At 46.4% G+C, this 11,192-nt stretch overlaps 1 long non-coding RNA gene across 1 annotated transcript; it reads left to right on the forward strand.

Moving 5' to 3' along the window:
- Positions 1 to 40: 40 nt before the first annotated feature.
- On the forward strand, positions 41 to 10,932 carry LOC114229597 (uncharacterized). The gene is made up of 3 exons (XR_008557709.1): positions 41 to 246; positions 778 to 844; positions 10,289 to 10,932. It is a non-coding gene; the product is annotated as an uncharacterized LOC114229597 (long non-coding RNA).
- The last annotated feature ends 260 nt before the right edge of the window (positions 10,933 to 11,192 follow it).

Consider the following 11,192-nt stretch of genomic DNA (forward strand, 5'->3'; position numbering starts at 1 on the left):
CCGCGCGTCATGCGCCCCCTCTGGCCCCGCCTCCCGCCTCCCGCCTCCCGCCCCACCCGGGCTGCCAGGGGCGCAGCACCGCCGGCGCTCGCTCCTCGTCGCAGAGCCACGGGCTCCGCGCGCTCCCCAGCCAGCTGCCCAGCCGCTGGCGTCAGGCCCCCGGCCACATCCCGGCCTCCACCCCTGGCCGTGGACTCGCAGGGTCCGCGGGGGTCAGCTTCTAAAGCTGGGTTCCCAGGGGGGAAGGTGAGACAGGCCTCGGGACCTGCGAAACCCTGAGAATGCACGCCCAGTGCGGTAGGCGCGAGGGTGGGCGCCGGGGGGAGAACCGGGGACACAGCCCTGTCCAGGACAGCCCGCTCCCACCCGCAGCCCCGTCCGGGCCGCCGTGTCTTCCGGCTGAGCGCCAGATAAAGTAGGGCACTGGCCTTGGGGAACGTATCGTTGGAGAAACGCGGTAAGGTCTTTCCGCTGAGGAATCCCAGTTACCCCTGGAAGGTGCGCGGGGGCTGTGCTGCCACCTGGGCGGTCTAAGAAGTTGGTGGAGGCCTGCTGGTCCCTGCCTCACATCCACGGCACCCTACTCTGGGGCGCTTTCCTGAACCGTGGGCAGTGCTTCACAGTCTTCTGTAGTCCGCAGCAATCCCGGGACGCTTTCGCATTCCATTGCGAGAGAGGAAGCGGGAGGCTCAGAGTGATTTGCCCCAGAAACACGTGAGCTGAGGGTGCCAGGCACCCTCCTGTGTCCTTTAACCCACACTGCTGTTGGGTCCTCAGCCAAGCATTTTACAGACGAAGAAACGACTCTGAGAGGCCACAAGATCCTCCCCAGGCCACGCAGCTGGTAAGGAGAGGAGAGGGGGAGGCAGAGAGGGCATCTTCCAGACAACCACAACCGGGGACACGTGGGCAGAAGCTCACATCCTTCCCCCTCCTGGCCTGGGAGCTGGGGAGCTTTCCCCTGCTCCTCTTTGAGGACACTGCTAGAGCTGGAACTCAGACACTCATTGCTAGGACTCTGAAATGATGTGGGTCTTGGCTCCTGAGTTCATGCTCATGCCGGCCCCCTGGATCCTGGAGCCCTCCCTGTGCACCTGTCAGTGCTAGTAGCTCCTGTGGGTAAAACCCAGCAGCCAAACCCAGGCTTGGCCCAGGTTTAGAGGAGACTCGTGTTGAGGATGAGGATGGTGATGAGATGCTGTGCACTGTCTGAAACTTTATGGCAGCCCTGGCCAGCACTGGCAGAACAGGTAGAATTCACCAGTTTTTATACAAGAAGAGACAGAGGTCTGGAGGGTTCAGTAACTCATTGACTTGTCTCTATGAAGGTGGGAGCCTGGCACATCCATGGCATTTCTCCATCTGCCCTGCATACCATCCATCCTTCACTCCTCACACACTTCAGCCCAGTGTTCCCCATCCCAAGTGAAAACCATACCAAAATGTCAGAAGGAACTTGGAAACAAAGACACATCCATAGCAGCTTCAGCACACAAGGAGGCTTAGGCACATGGCTGGTCAGAAATGGGATCTGAGAAAAAGAAATACTGAATGATCCCCCTTATATGTGGAATCTAAAACAACAATAACAAACTCATAGAAAAAATAGATAAGACTTGTGGCTGCCAGAAGTGGGCAGGGGGGGGGGGGGTGTGGAGGGGCATTAGAGGAAATTGGTCAAAAAGTACAAACTTCTGCCCTGGCTGGTGGGGGCTCTGAACAGTGGTTAGAGCATCGGCCTGTGCACTGAAGGGCTGGGGGCTCAATTCCCCGTCAAGTGCACATACCTGGGTTGCAGGTTTGATCCCCGACCTGCTTGGGGCACATGTGGGAGGCAACCAATCAATGTGTCTTTCTCACATCAATGTTTCTCTCTCTCTCTCTCTCTCTCTCTCTCTCTCTCTCTCCTCTGCTTCCCTCCCTCCTTTCCACTCTCTCTAAAAAACTCAATGGAATAAAATATCTTCAGGCGAGGATTAACAACAACAACAAAAAGGTACACACTTAGAGTTATAAGATAGATAAGTACTAGGGATCTAATATGCAACAGGATGGCTACAGCTAACACTGCTGTATGGTATATGGGAGTGTTGTTAAATTCTAAGAGTTTTTATTACAAGGGAAAAATATTTTTCTTTTTATTGTATCTATATGATGGATGCCAACTAAACTTATTTTGGTAATCATTTCATAATATACATAAGTCAAACCATCCTATATAATAAAGTGGTAATATGCAAATTAACCCTCACACCCTCACAAGATGGCTGCCTACGACCAGGCCGGCAGGGAAGTTAGTGAGGGACAACCAAATGACTGAACAAGCAGGCTGCATGGGGAGACCAGGCCATCCGGGGGGGTGGGGGTGGGGCATGAGGGGTGACCAGGCCGGCAGGGAGGGCAGTTGGGGGCAACCAGGCTGGCCGGGGGGGTGGGCAGTTAGGGGCGACCAGGCAGGCAGGCAGGTGAGTGATGAGGAGCCAGCAGTCCAGGATTGTGAGAGGGATGTCCTGGATTGGAGAGGGTGCAGGCTGGGCTGAGGGACGCCCCCACCACCACCATGCATGAATTTCGTGCACTGGGCCTCTAGTTATATTATATACCTTAAACATATACAGTGATGTATGGCAATTATATCTCAATAAAACTGGGGGGAAACTGAAAAACAGCCAAGATGCTCCTGTTACAACCTGAGTCAGCCAATGTCCCTTCTTGACTCAGAACATTTCAGTGGTTCTCACCTGCAGTGCCTGCAATGCCCTACAGGTTCTGGCCCTAATACACCTCTGACTTCACCCTCTTCTCTCCCTCTTTGCTCACATCACTGCAGTCACACTTGGCCACCATGTGATTCCTCAAACATACCGGGCACAATCCCACCTCAGGTCTTTGCACTTGTTATTCCTCTTGCCTGTATAATCTCTTCCCCCAGAAATTACATGGCTCCATCACCTCCTTCGCGGTTTTATTAAATGTTAAATTAACTGTTAAAATTTATGACAGAGACCTTAACCTGGCCAGAAATCAGGAGAGGCTGTGCGAAGAGCTGTCACACCTATGTCATTGTGAGAGCCCTACAGGAAGAACGCTACGTGTACCACAGAGCTCTATGGTTGTAACAGCCCCTTCCCTAAACTCCCTGTTCCCCCTCATAAAGCACTTCTTCCATCTTTGTATGTGTGGCTCATCATGTCTGCATGTACCAGATTGCAATTTTTTCTTTTTCTTGAATAAATCCTTTTGGTGACAGAGTACCTAAGTCAACTTTTGTTTCATGGTCAACCTTTTGGGGGCGCATAGGGATTGCAGAGTAGTAACCCGCACAGCTTCAGAGCAGGTGAGCAACCAGGAGCTGGCTCCCCACAGAGCCACTTGGGCTCACTGCTCTCTGGCTTGGAGGCTTAGGCTTGGTCTGGAACCCAGCTTCTGATTTTATGTTCTGAAGCTCTCTGGACTTTGTTCAGAAACTCTTTAGAGGGTTTTTGTTGTTGTTGTTAAAGGGCCTTGCTTGTTTGTTTGTTCATTTGTGAGCTCCGTTGGCACTTTGGCCTGACTCCCCAGAAGTACCAGGCTGCTTCTCGGAACTGCACTCGCTTTCTGACAGATTCCATCTGGAACGGGGTTGTTTCCCCAGAAACTGAGGCTCGGCTCTGGTCTGGTTCCGTCTGGAACCCGACTGCTCCAATGCAAGCTGCGTCTCATCAGTCTTTGACTTGGATCTCTTGAGATCAGGCTGTTCTACTACAACTGGCTTTTTAACTTTGGCCTGACCTCTCCCCGCCCCACCCCCCTTGATCAGGGTGTTCTACCGTGAGATGGCCGGTATCTAACCTTGCAGGTTGCTGGAGTTGTTTAGGCTGTTTGGGGCCCTTGCACTGGAGAAAAGTCTCTGAAACAATGGGATCTCCATTATCTAAATATTTCAAGACTGTTCCGTCTCCAGAAACGGAAATCATGTTTAAAAGCCATGGTCACTCTTCATATTTAACTAAATAAGCAGATCTGACCAAAAGTAATTCAGAATATCAATGGGCACCATAGGGAATCTTTGAAATTCCCAAACTTACTTTTCTTAAAACCCTATTGGATAATATTATCACTGAAACTAGCAAAGATGAATGGAATGCCTATTTCCAGTGGTATTTTGAGGCTTCCAAATGGTACCAAGAATCTGAAGTTGCCTCTTTACAAAGTAAACTTTTAGAATTAACTGGGGCTACTGAACTTTTAAAGAGAGAAAGGGTGGTTTCTGAAGCCTCATGATCTTCACTTCCTGTGCTGTCTTGCCCTTCCCCTCAACTCCTTTTTTTTTTCCAAGCTTCACCTCAGAAGCCATCTGGCTTCCCACTATCTGGCTTCCTTGCCTTACCTCTGATGCCATCTTCCTCTGAACTTTCGCTCCCTTCCTCCTCCTCTAAACATATCAGTATGTCTCTAAAGTTAAGCTCTCTGAGGATCCTAATACACCTCATGTCCCCTGGACTAAAGCTGAGTTATAAGCCATGGTTAAAGAATCCCCTAAGGCAGTGGTTCTACAGCAGCGGTTCTCTTATGCTCTACAGCAGCGGTTCTCAACCTGTGGGTCGCCTAAGACCATCGGAAAACAGATATTTACATTACGATTCATAGCAATAGCAAAATTACAGTTATGAAGTAGCAACGAAAATAATTTTATGGTTGGGGGTCACCACAACATGAGGAACTGTATTAAAGGGTTGTGGCATTAGAAAGGTTGAGATTTTTGGAAAGAAGCTACGAGACTTCCTTAAGAACTTCACTGAGCAATAACAGCAGCTTTTAAAAAGTCTCTTGGTTGGAGCAGGATTCAGACTTGCTCACAAAAGTCTATCAAATCTGTTCATGACTATTATAATTGACTTTAGATCATTTATAAGGAAAATTCTGGCCTTCCTTCGGATGTTGATTCCACTTGGGTAACCTTTGATAAGTCTTTGTTTATTAAGAGGCTGAACCAATACCTTTCCCTTTTGGCTAAAAGGATCAGGATGACGTAGGAAACCATGTCCACCCAAGATTTGGTTAATTTGGCCAATCAGATTGCTCGCACTCTATATGAGCTATTTAAAAGTAAGATTGGCATGATGTCTAATTTTTAGACCTGGCATATGAAGGCCCCTATATAAAACCAAATGTTTCCTAGCTTCTGCTATCATTGCAAAAAGCGAGGAGACTGGGAAAGGGATTGTGGCAAATTTCAGCACTTCAGGTATCCTCAGCCTTCTCACCAGCCTTCCCGGGGTCTCTTAAACCCCAATGATGGGGCTTCATGGGACAACAGGGACTTTTCCCAGCCCTGCCTCTTAATCAGTTTGGAGAAGCTTTTCCTCAGATTGGTAATGAATCTATCTCTGTCCTTCTGGCACCAACCTCTGCCTTGGACTACTAAAACAGTTCAAATGGTAGGGATTTCAAATACACTTTAACAGGTTCTGTCTCTGAACCTATCCCTCTTTACCTAGGCCCTTTGAAAGATACTCATTCTTTCTCCTTAGTTTTTCTTCCCTATTCATTTATTAGGCCAAGACTTCCTAGAGAAGTATCATCCCTGAATTTCTTTCTCCCAAAAGGAGGAAATAATCCTAGAATTTGACAGTAGCTGTTAAAATAACCACTCAGGTGAACTAAATAATCTTTCAACATCTTTTATTTGTTCGATCTCTGGTGACGCTATAGCTGAATCTGGGAGCACTGATCAATTAAGTTTACAGAGTCAAACTGCTATCCTCTCTATGGACAAAATCTTCAAGTGATATTGGCAAGATCTACAGTGCACCACCACCTCCTATCAAAATTCAAATAGATTCTTCAAAACCCCTTCCCAATCCATATCCCATTAAGTAAAGAGGCTCTTTAAGGTATAAAGCCCATAATAGATTAACTCAGTCCCTGTAACACTCTCATTTTACCTGTGAGAAAGCCAAAAGGAAGGTTTGTTTCCCAGCAATACACCACATTGTTATCCCTCAAAACCCTATTGTTCCTAACCCTCATAAACTACTAACATCCATCCAACTGGAAGCACCTTCTTTACTGGAACTGATTTGTGCAGTGTGCATTCTTTAACATTGCCGCTGATGAAGCTGGCCAATACCTTTTTGCCTTCACTTGGGAAGGAAACAATTCACTGGGACAGTAATGCCCTGGGGCTTTACGGAAAGCCCTTCTTCTTTCTCACAAGTTCTGAAGGTTGTTTTGGATGATATAATTTCCCCTAATGGTTCTACTTGGTTGCAATATGTGGACACCTTGCTCCTTTGCTCTTCCCCCAAGTTCTCCTCATAGGAAGCCAGCCTCCGCCTATTAGAACTTTAGGCTTTCAAGGGGTATAAAATCTCTAAAGAAAAATTGCAGTTCGTGTAAATTCAGGTTTACTATTTGGGACGTCCAATATTGAAGCGAGGACTGCAACTGGATCCAGATAGGCTTCATGGTGTCCTAAGTTTCCCAAGGCCTAAAACCAAGGGTCAACTCCAAGGCTTTGTTGGGCTAACTGCCTATTGCCAAAATCGGGCCCCAAATCTCTCTCTGATGAAAAACCTCTATATGTTTTACTAAGAATTATAGTCCTGACCAAATTATATGGGAAGAACAGGACAACATAACTTTTAAAGTCTTAAAGGAGAGTTTAATAAACCCACCTGTTTTGGGGCATATCAATTGTTAGAAATGTTCTCTCTCTCTCTCTCTCTCTCTCTCTCTCTCTCTCACACACACACACACACACACACACACATATATACATATATATGTATATGTATATGTGTGTGTATATATATACATATATATATACACATATATATACATATATATATATATATATATATATATATATATATATATATATACATATATATATATATATATATGAAGGAATGGATGCCCTTGGGTTACTCACCCAAAAACATGAGTAACCCAATAGGCCCTTAGGGTATTCCAGTCAGCAACTGGACCCTGTGGCATAGGGATACTGCCCTTGCCATAGAGCCATTACTAACACTGTCCTTTTGGTTGAGGACATAAAGGAAATTGTAGGATCCCCTTTAACCATCATTGCACCCCATGCAGAAGCCCTCCTGAATTCTCATCACACCAGGGTCTGCAGTTAGTTGCCTGGCTTTCTATAAAGTCCTTTTGTAAAGTGCTCCTCACATCAATAGGGTTTTGAGGGATAACAATGTGGTGTATTGCTGGGAAACAAACCTTCCTTTTGGCTTTCTCACTCTTTCATGTTTAATAACCTTATTCCAGCTACTCATTTTTCCTGTGATGCTTACAAAGCCCCTCATGATTGCTTGGATATGGATGGATCACCTCCAGACCCCTTGTGATGATCTGCAAGAGACTCCTCTGGGTAAAGGTGGCTACTCATGGTTTACAGGTGGCTCACATTTTAAAAATGAAATAGAAGGTACTACGCTGGTCATGCTGTTGTAACCCCTTTTGAAGTCATCAAGGCAGCATCTTTACCTTTGGCTCCTTCAGCCCAGCAGGCTGAATTATATGCTCTCACTCGGGCTCGTATTCAGCCAAGGACAAAACGGCCATCATTTATAATGACAGTAGAGATGCCTTCGCAATAGCTCATGACTTTGGAATGTTATGGAAACAACGTGGCTTTCTTACATCCAGTGGAAATAAAATTTAATGTCCTGTACATTCAAGAATTACTGCATGCTATACTTGTACCTGCTGCTTTAGCTATTATTAAGACCCCAGGGCATTCTAATCGTGACTCTCTGGAAGAGAAAGAAAATCGCTGTGATGACATTCCTGCAAGGAATGCTGCCCTTAAAGGAACCAGCAGCAGTCAAACCTCTGTCATGGTCCAAGGGGATATTTCCAGCTGATAACTTAGAACAGGGGTGGGAACCTTTTACTGCCAAGGTCCATTTGGATATTTATAGCATCATTCTCAGGCCATACAAAATTATCAACTTAAAAATTAGCCTGTATATTTGTTCAAACATTTTTTTTTTTAAATATATTTTATTGATTTTTTACAGAGAGGAAGAGAGAGGGATAGAGAGTTAGAAACATTGATGAGAGAGAAACATCAATCAGCTGCCTCTTGCACACCCCCAACTGGGGATGTGCCCGCAACCAAGGTACATGCCCTTGACCGGAATCGAACCTGGGACCCTTGAGTCCACAGGCCGACGCTCTATCCACTGAGCCAAACCGGTTTTGGCTGTTCAAACATTTAATTAACTCACCCCTAATGCCTTAGCAGGGTCACACCAAATGATTTCGAGGGCCTTAAGTGGCCTGAGAGCTGGACTTTCCCCACCCCTGACTTAGAAAGACTCGTCAAAGCAGCCCAGCAATTGGCTTCAGAAAAAGAAAAGTAAAATTGGAAATCCAACAATTGTTTATACATATATATATATTTTTTTTATTGATTTTTTACAGAGAGGAGGGGAGAGGGAAAGAGAGTCAGAAACATCAATGAGAGAGAAACATTGATCAGCTGCCTCTTGCACACCTCCTACTGGGGATGTGCCCACAACCAAGGTACATGCCCTTGACCCGAATCGAACCTGGGACCTTTCTGTCTGCAGGCCGACGCTCTATCCACTGAGCCAAACTGGTTAGGGCTCCAACAATTGTTGGTTCGATAAACAGAGAAAGGCCAAATAACAACCCAGTCCTACCTGAGACTAAAGTGCCCACACCTAACTATTGTACATGCATTAAACCACTGACAAAATGATAGCATTCATGAATCAATATTGGTGAAGAAATGTTAATACGACCATAAAAAGCACCTACCTCACTTGTCCCACTTGTCCAAAGTACAACCCAGGGAAGTCTATTTGCATGTCTCTCAGACATTTCAAATTGCCTAATGGGCTACTCAAGGTTTGATAAATAGATTTCACACAGCTTCCCCTATCTCGGGGAAATTAATATGTTTTAGTAATGATCTGTATGTTCTCTCACTGGACTAAAGCTGAAGTCCAGTTAGCCCCTCTGGAACTCCATAGCAATGGAGGAACCCATTCTACTGATCAGTTTTGACAAGTCTGTGATGTTTGGCCAGACTTGTCAAAACTGTTGTAACCAAATGTTGCAACATTTCCACTGCACTTATGACCCTCAATTCTCAGGTTTAGTTAAAGGCACTAACTGCATTATTAAGATTCAATTGGCAAAATGTATAGAGACCATTCAAATACTATGGCCAAAAGCATTGCCATTGGTCCTTTTAAATCTCAGATCCACCTCTTTTGAGTGGAAGACACACCAAAATATAATAATAACTACAGGCCCAGTGCATGAAATTCGTGCACGGGGGCGGGGAGGTGGGGGGGGGGGGCGGCATCCCTTGGCCAGACCTGTGCCCTCTCACAGTCCGGGAGCCCTCGGGGATGTTGGACTGATGGCTTAGCCTAAGCTGGCAGTCGGACATCCTTAGCACTGCCGTGGTGGCAGGAGCCTCCCGCCACCACTGCTGCGCTCACCAGCCGTGAGCCCGGCTTCTGGCTAAGCAGCGCTCCTGCTGTCGGAGCGCACTGACCACCAGGGGTCAGCTCCTGCATTGAGCGTCTGCCCCCTGGTGGTCAGTGCACGTCATAGCGACCAGTCGTTCCACTGTTCGGTCATTTTGCATATTAGCCTTTTATTATATAGGATTCCTTCCAGTTTTGCTGGAAGGGCCCCTATCAAGTATTGTTGACTAACCCCTGTGCTGCTAAACTCCAGGGAGTAAACTCTTGGATACACGTGTTGCATTTAAAGAAGGCACCTCCCTTGTCGATGTGGCTCAGTGATTGGAGAGTCGGCTCACATACTGAAGGGTCACCAGTTTGATTCTGGATCAAGGGCTGGGTTGCAGGTTCAATCCTGACCCTGATTGGGGTACGTGCAGGGGAGAGGCAACCAATAAATCTCTCTCTCTCTCTCCCCCTTCCCTCCCTCCCTCCCCCTCCATCCCTCCCTTCCACTCTCTCTAAAAAGCAATGGGAAAAATATCCTCAAAATTAACAAAAGGAAGGAGGATTAACAAAAAAGGAAGGAAGGAAGGAAAGAAGGAAAAGAAGGAAGGAAGGAAGGAAGGAAGGAAGAGGAAGGGAGAGAGAGAGGGAGGGAAGAAGGACCAAAACCTCATTGGAACTGAGCACAGACTTGTGACCTGAAGTTAAAGCTGTCAAAAATTGACGCAGATGGTCTCTGAAGGAGACAACTTTCCCAAAACAACTGTACCAGGTCTGTGCAAATCTTTTCCTTACTGTTGTTTCTTATTCTATTTCTCTCTCTTCCTTACAAGGAAAACACCCGCTTTTACATTTTCCAAGCTAACGTGAAAGGGAAAGCTGTCTGGTTACTGGATCTGACGTTAAGAACTTGGATCTGTCCGAGACAATCATGACCTTCAGTTCACCACCTACAGGTTTGAACTCCTAGTTTAGCATCACCATTTAGACTGTGGATCATGTTGTTTTAAATTTTGTGTTGTATTCTTCTTGTTATTAAGCTCTTCACCTGTTGTTGCACATTATCCCTGAATACGAGCTGTTTTCTATTCCTGCACCTTCCCTCCGACGTGAGACACGACACCCAGAAGTCCTTCTGGACGTGGAGGGACAAAAGGCTGCAGAAATCGGAAAACCTGACTGTTGACCAGCAATACCTTCAGAGAAAGATCTTGATCAGAAAGGAGAAAATCATGAGCGAGAGCTTAACCTGGCCAGAAATCAGGAGGGGCGGTGGGGAGAGCTGTCACACCTGTGTCATGGTGCGAGCCCTTTGGAAAGAACCCTACCTTTACAACGGAGCTCTGTGGTTGTGACAGCCCCCCAACTCCCTCTTCCCCTCTGTAACGTACTTCCTCCTTCTTTGTACATGTGGCTCATCATGTCTGCATGGACCAGACTGCAGTTCCTTCTTTTTCCGGAATAAATCGTTTTGGTGACGGAATACCTAGTCGCATTTTATTTCACAGTGAACATCACCTTCTCAGGGAGCCCTGCTTTAACCACCCCCCAATAGAAATGTCAGCACTCTATTTCCTATTTCCCTGTCCTGTTTAACTTCCCTTCTTTGTGCTTATTCCCTGCTAATGTATTATATATTTTATTTTATTTTATTTGCTTTTTGTCTCATCCAATAGAATGTAAGCTCCACCAAAGCAGTGATTGTATCCATTTGTTCCCTTCTACCTGCAGCACCAA

Source organism: Eptesicus fuscus, chromosome 12, assembly GCF_027574615.1.
Source record: "Eptesicus fuscus isolate TK198812 chromosome 12, DD_ASM_mEF_20220401, whole genome shotgun sequence".
Lineage (NCBI taxonomy): Eukaryota > Metazoa > Chordata > Mammalia > Chiroptera > Vespertilionidae > Eptesicus > Eptesicus fuscus.